We start from the raw sequence: 7,500 nt of genomic DNA, 5'->3' as shown, positions 1-7,500 counted from the left end.
GCATTCATTCCCCGCCCAGCCACACAGCCAGCCAGCCAGGACACTCCAGCAGTCCACGGCAAGAGTCTAGTTTAGTATCTTGCTCTAATTTCATTCTATACTATAAAATTTCCATGTTCTCGTTTTCTACAAGGTAAGTACAGGGGGCCCCTTCTAATTGTTTCCTGCCTCGGCGTTAGTGCAGGGCGAGGCGGCGGGCGGTGCGCTGCTATGCCCGGCCTCTCCCACACGTGTAGTTTACTAATAGTGTTTGTATTTCAGCACGTACCCTTGTTATTGACCAGCAGGCACCCCAATATCTGTTCTTCCTGTGTATTTCTCCTCCTCCTCCTCCTCCTCCTCCTCCTCTTCCACTTTGTTCTCTTCATTGTTCCTGCTCTCCTCATCCTCCTCCTTCTCTTCCTCCTCCCCCTCCTCCTCTTCCAGCTTGTTCTCTTTATCTTTCCAGGCTCCCTCTTCCTCCTCTTCTTCCTCCTCCTCCTCCTGAGTGTTCTCCCTAAGTTCCTCCTCCCAATCCTCTCCTTTAGTTTGTTCTCCCTACGTTCCTCCTTCCAGTCCTCCTCCTCCTCCTCCTCCTCCTCCTCCTCCAATATCATTACAATCACCACCGTCACTATCCTCCTCCTCCTCCTCCTCCTCCTCCTCCTTTCCTCCTCCTCCTCCTCCTCCTCCTCCTCCTCCTCCTCCTCCTCCTCCTCCTCGCCCTGCCGTCAACAGGTTCGAGACTTCATCGTGCCTGTAATATGGCGGCGAGAGAGTGGGTCTGGCAGAAAGGAAGCGTCCCTACCAGAGGAGGAGGAGGATAACAACGACAACAACAACAACATCAACAACAACAACAACAACAACAACAACAACAACAACAACATCAACAACAACAACAACAATCATCAACGGTATTGCTTTTAAAGAGAAAACTGCCTTCTTAGGGGCAAACTTGGGTAATGAGAGAACTGAGCACGGAAAAATCTGAAGAAATTATTAAAAAAATACACCCAAGAGAGAGAGAGAGAGAGAGAGAGAGAGAGAGAGAGAGAGAGAGAGAGAGAGAGAGAGAGCCAGGGCCATTTACCTAAACCTTCCGAGCTAAGAAAACACACAACACACTCACAACACGTTACATAGCCTTGTTTTGTCCCTGAGAGAGAGAGAGAGAGAGAGAGAGAGAGAGAGAGAGAGAGAGAGAGAGAGAGAGAGAGAGAGAGAGAGAGAGAGAGAGAGAGACCGAAGGGGAAATCTGATAACGAGAAAGATAGAAAAAAAACAGAGGGAAGGAAAATAAAGAATAAAACAAACAAGAAAGGAAGAAAAAAAGGAAAAAGAGGATAAAAAAGATAATAAAAATAGCAGGAAGGAGAAAAATAAACAAAAGCGGAAAAAGTGAAGATATACAGACAGGAGACGAAAAGAGGAGAAAAAGAGGGAAGCATATGAATGAAGGAAATGGAGAAAGGAAAGGAGTGGAAGGAAATACGGAAAGAGAGATGAGGAAAAAATGCTAAACTTGAGGGGCAGATCAGGACATAAGAGGAAAACTTTAAAAAAAATATGGAAGAATGAAAGGAAAAGAAGGAAGGAAGGAAGGAATGAAGGAAGGAAGGAGGGGAGGAAAGAAGGAAAGAGGGAAAAATGGAAGGATGAAAGAATGGAAGGAAAGAAGGAAAGAAGAAACGAAGAAGGAAAGAAAGAATGGAAGGAAAAAGAGAAGGATGGAAGGAAGGAAGGAAGGAAGGAAGAAGAGAAGGAAGGAAGGAAGGAAGGAAGAAGAAAGAGAAAAGAAAGAAAAATGGAGAGCAGAAATGACAAATTATGAGAAAAAAAACATGATAAAAGAGAGACACACAAAAAAAGAAAAAAATAGAAAGAAAAGAGGAACAAGAAAAAATATGAAAAAGATACAGAGAAGGCGAAAGGTTAAAAAGAAAAGAAAAAAAGGAAAAGAGAACGTGAAGGAGCAAGAATGGAGGAGAGTAAGAAGGGGAGGTAGGAAGGAAAGGAGGGAAGGGAGGAGGGCTTAAGGAGGGTTGAGGTTCATGAAGCAGTGGCCATGAAGGTTCGAATCTGCTCCGAAACTCTCGAGACGTCAGGTTCAGGCCGTTCGGTTCCCACAGCCCCGGACCTCCTTACTCTTCTAGATAGGCGTCTCTCTCTCTCTCTCTCTCTCTCTCTCTCTCTCTCTCTCTCTCTCATTTTTATTCCTCTCTTTTTTCTTGTACCTCTTCTTTTCTTCCCTATCTTCCTTTCTTCCTTTCTCTCTCTCTCTCTCTCTCTCTCTCTCTCTCTCTCTCTCTCTCTCTCTCTCTCTCTCTGCCTTTTCACATCTTATCTTTCTCTTCTCCCTTCCCCCCATGTCCCTCTCTCCCTCTCTCTCTTTCTCTCCCTCTCTCTTATCAATCTTACAGCTGTCCACACGCAATTTTACTCTCCCTTCTTACCTGTCGCTGCTCTCACCTGTTCATTTGTCAGTTAATTAGTTGTTTTTTTCTCTCACCTGTCCCTCCTCACCTCCCTCCCTCATCCGTCTTGCTGAGTCATGTTTTTATTGCGTTTATCTCTCTCTCTCTCTCTCTCTCTCTCTCTCTCTCTCTCTCTCTCTCTCTCTCTCTCTCTCTCTCTCTCTCTCTCTCTCTCTCTCTCTCTCTCTCTCTCTCGTGTAGATAACAAATGTTATAACTAATAAATAGATCAATAATATTTTAGCATTCATAGTTCATATAATTTCTCTATCAATGTAAATAAATCAATAGGCGAAATGGAACAGGAATACATACATAAATACATAAATAAATATAAAATAAATATATAATCTTTTCAGTTATTAATATTGCAGTAATCTATCACCACCACCACCACCACCACCTCCATCACTGCCACCACACGCTACCACACATCACCACCACCATCACCACTACTCTAAAACACCACATACCTACCACATAAATTTACTATTACTACCATCACCACCACACAACACCACAAGACTCTCCACCACCACTACTACCACCACCACCACCACTACCACAACCACTACACTCACACCCATTACCATTTTTCCATCAGCATGCTAAGTGTCATCAGGGCGGTTCCAAGTGAATGGACGCCGCATGCATAATACAATAACGCAAGCTATTATCATCCCCCGCGGCCACACGTGAATGAATAACCGCGTGCTGATGATGATGATGGTGGTGGTGGTGGTGGCGGTGATGGCAGACCTTTTAATCAGTCAATCAGTCGGTCAGCCAGTCACTATCCAGACGCCACAGGTTTAATGGAGTGGTTTCAGTAATTGTTGTTGTGGTTGTTTGTTTGTTTGTTTTGTAGTTTCTTTGTTTTTTGTGGGTTGGCTGAATGGGTGTTGTTGTTGTTGTTTTTGTTGTTGTTGTTGTTGTTGTTGCTCTTCTTCTTCTTAGCACTTTTCCTCCTCTTTTTTCTTTTTTTCCTAGATTTGTTGTTGCTCTTGATCTCCCTCCCTTGTACCTAAAAAAAAAAGGGAGAAAAAAAAAAGACAACATTAACTGAATCCCTGTAAATAAACGTTTCGCCGTCCTGCCTCGACTACCTTCAATAGGTTTAGCGGAAGTTACTGTAGTTTTCAAGGCTCTCAGTTGTCACTCCTCTCCTTGCCTCATCCATCTTGATAAGCTTGTTTTTTTTTATTGCGCTGATTCTCTCTCTCTCTCTCTCTCTCTCTCTCTCTCTCTGGTGCGTGTAATATTTCGCGCAGATAACAAGGATTTACAGACACACATAACATCGCCGAGGGATTCCGAAAGAAAATATCCAATACTTCTGGCAAGGGTGATAGTGATAATGATTAGAAGAAAGGTGGTGGTGGTGGTGGTGGTGGTGGTGGTGATAATGAAGAAGAAGAAGAAGAAGAAGAAGAAGAAGAAGAAGAAGAAGAAGAAGAAGAAGAAGAAGAAGAAGAAGAAGAAGAAGAAGAAGAAGAAGAAGAAGAAGAAGAAGAAGAAGAAGAAGAAGAAGAAGAAGAAGAAGAAGAAGAAGAAGAAGAAGAAGAAGAAGAAGAAGAAGAAGAAGAAGAAGAAGAAGAAGAAGAAGAAGAAGAAGAAGAAGAAGAAGAAGAAGAAGAAGAAGAAGAAGAAGAAGAAGAAGAAGAAGAAGAAGAAGAAGAAGAAGAAGAAGAAGAAGAAGAAGAAGAAGAAGAAGAAGAAGAAGAAGAAGAAGAAGAAGAAGAAGAAGAAGAAGAAGAAGAAGAAGAAGAAGAAGAAGAAGAAGAAGAAGAAGAAGAAGAAGAAGAAGAAGAAGAAGAAGAAGAAGAAGAAGAAGAAGAAGAAGAAGAAGAAGAAGAAGAAGAAGAAGAAGAAGAAGAAGAAGAAGAAGAAGAAGAAGAAGAAGAAGAAGAAGAAGAAGAAGAAGAAGAAGAAGAAGAAGAAGAAGAAGAAGAAGAAGAAGAAGAAGAAGAAGAAGAAGAAGAAGAAGAAGAAGAAGAAGAAGAAGAAGAAGAAGAAGAAGAAGAAGAAGAAGAAGAAGAAGAAGAAGAAGAAGAAGAAGAAGAAGAAGAAGAAGAAGAAGAAGAAGAAGAAGAAGAAGAAGAAGAAGAAGAAAGAAAGAAAGAAAGAAAGAAAGAAAGAAAGAAAAGAAGAAAAAAATATGATAGTGATGATGAAGCATGATGAAGGATATAAAGAAGGATGATATTGGCGATGAGGATGATGATAAAGAAGAAGAACAAGAACAAGAACAAGAAGAAAACAACAACAACAACAACAACAACAACAACAACAACTACCAACCCACCAACTACCCAACCAACCAACTAAACAAACAAAAACAAACAACCCACAACAAACGATAAAGTAAAACAAATCACAAACATGAAAACTTAAAAAAATAAAACATCTCTCCTTTCCTTCCCTTCCTCTTTTACTTCAACTCTTTCAGTGCCAAGTAACAAGAAAGTTTCCCGCAGTACAAGTTCCCGTCCCTCTGTCCTTGTATCTTTAAGGCGCCGCGACAGCCCACGCGTTCCCTTCAGAGGTACAAGCGTGACTGAAGGAGAGGCGGCGGTGCACTTCACTCACTGCACGCACTGCCTGCATCTGCTTGCGTGAGGTGGTGATAGCGATGACTCAGCCTTGTGTGTGTGTGTGTGTGTGTGTGTGTGTGTGTGTGTGTGTGTGTGTGTGTGTGTGTGTGTGTGTGTGTGTGTGTGTGTGTGTGTGTGTGTGTGTGTGTGTGTGGACTGGAGGGTGAAAGGCTGAGTCACGCATCACAGGTTCTCTCTATCGGGTAATTATTGAGTCTTTTACCGTTATTGTTTTCTTTTAACGTTCAAAGCACCGTAAAAAAATAAATAAATAGAAAGATAAATAAACTCCGTACTTAAGAAAAAAATACGTACAAGACAAAAAAAAACTAAGAGGTAAATTTTCTCTTTTCTAAGCTACACAACCAATTACAAGACTGCAGTAGAAAAATAAGTACGTAAAATTTGTAAAGGAATACCAGTCTACCACGTGTAGGCCAGATGGCTTCTTGCAGCTTCCCTTATTTCCTTATGTTCTCATGGGAAGAAATGTGCAGCAGTGAAAAGGTTAACGTTGAACTGGAGGGAAGGCGACAAGGAAGCCAAAAATAACAAGTGAAATACCCGGCTTCCACTAATAAACACTTATCTTCATCCTGTTCATCCTACCTCAACTGTTTCAAGACGCTTTTCAAATGTTGGATGTTTTTTTTAGACTATACCCTTCAGCGACTGGCATCTTCAGTTAGCCACTTTTTTTTTTTTTTCCCACACCAGAGTTCTCTTATATAAAGATACTCGCGGCCGAAAGAAGGATATTTCTGCCTTGTTTTATTCTCCGCTTTCAGGTAATGACTATCCAGACACCTGAAATTAATTTACTAACAGTGCAATCCTTTCCTGCCCGACTGTTAAGAGAGCAACTATTAAACGTGCTTTTACTACACTTTTTTTATTTCGATCTTTGCTCCTTGTGAATAAATGGATAAATAGACAAATGAAATACGTAAATGGAAAAGAGCTAAATTATGAGCCAAACAGAATGCAGTGTCAAATCAAGAAGGCCTTGATTCTGAAACGCTTTAGACTCTCATAAGAACTACATATTACCAAATACCAGAGAGATCATTAGTCAAACTCCCTTACATAATATTCACACTATTGACGCAGAGTTCTAGTTAAACCGTCAGTAAGATCAAGAAAACACCCTTGGAGACGCAACACCTTCCCTAAAACCCTAGAACTAGTTGAGACAAGACACAAAAAACGTAGATTAGTTCAAACACACGACACGACACATTGAAGAATACCCAGCAGTAACTTTAACATCAAAACAAACACGATAACCTTCAGAAACTAATCCCTGTTACATCACCGCCCAAGATATCGAGGTCCCATTACTCAGTCCCTCATGAATAATGCTTCCACTATTGACGCACACAGTTCGAGTTAAACCGTCACTACTACCACGAAAACACCCTTGCAAACCACAGCACCATTCAGCAAAACCTTAAGATAAGACACCAAAGCGTAGATCATTAAAACACAAGACAAGACACATTTAAGAACACCCACCGATGTGACTTCAACATCAAAACAAACGCGGTAATCTTCAAGGACCTTTTTCTCCCTAATTTTCGATACCCTTGGCCAGTACCCCTGTTACGTAGAATAATAGGACTGACAAAAGACACCAATGCATTTAAGAACACCCAGCACAACACCAAACAAAACCAAAACAACACAATCATAATCATCTGGAAGGAAACCAAGACCTATCACGCCTCCACCAAGATGTCCAGAGGGTGTCCAGCGGTGGGTGGCAGGAGGTGGCCCCGTGTGACAGCCCCTTTAGTCGCCTTTATACAACGCCCTGCCATGTCCTCTCAATCCCCACGTCTTGGCGGAGAAATGTGGCCGTGCTGTGTTATGCTGTCCTGTGCTGTGTGCCAACGAGACGCGAGCACAGGTGTGAGTAGTGGGAAGATGATGGCTGGCTTGGTTCTTATTGTTTTCGGCATTGTTAGTATTTTGTTGTCGATGTTATCATTGTCGGAAGAAGAAGAAGAAGGAGGAGGAGTTAGAGGACAAGAACAAAGAGAAAAAGAACAACAACAACAACAACCAGCAAACCAACAACAAAGCAAACCAAGCCAGACACAAAAACAACAAGAGCAACTGAAAAAAAAACTGATATCAGCGGTGGCACTGTTAATTAATGCAAGAACAATGCCACCAACGATCACAGCGCCTCCTCACCGCCGCCACCTAACATCCACCAATCCTTCAAGTCAATTACACACCAATCAACGCCGCTGATAAGGTGACGGAATTATTGCTGCTTGTGGCGCCCTCTCGTGGTGACGGGGAAAAAGTTTATTCCGGTGGTGATGATGAGTTTGTTGATGATGGTGATGATGATGATAATGATGATGGTAACATTAGTAGTAATAGTAATAGTAGTAGTAGTAGTAGTAGTAGTAGTAATAGTAGTAGTATGTGTTGAATGT

The 7,500-nt window shown here is 41.8% G+C and overlaps 1 long non-coding RNA gene across 3 annotated transcripts in view; it reads right to left on the bottom strand.

Moving 5' to 3' along the window:
• LOC135089480 (uncharacterized) overlaps window positions 1–7,500 on the bottom strand; it is a 134,133-nt gene that overhangs the window by 70,354 nt on the left and 56,279 nt on the right. The gene's annotated exons all lie outside the window — the stretch shown is intronic.

Source organism: Scylla paramamosain, chromosome 33, assembly GCF_035594125.1.
Source record: "Scylla paramamosain isolate STU-SP2022 chromosome 33, ASM3559412v1, whole genome shotgun sequence".
NCBI lineage: Eukaryota > Metazoa > Arthropoda > Malacostraca > Decapoda > Portunidae > Scylla > Scylla paramamosain.
Note: the sequence above shows the minus strand (reverse complement) of the source record. Positions and strands in the feature narration are given on the sequence as shown.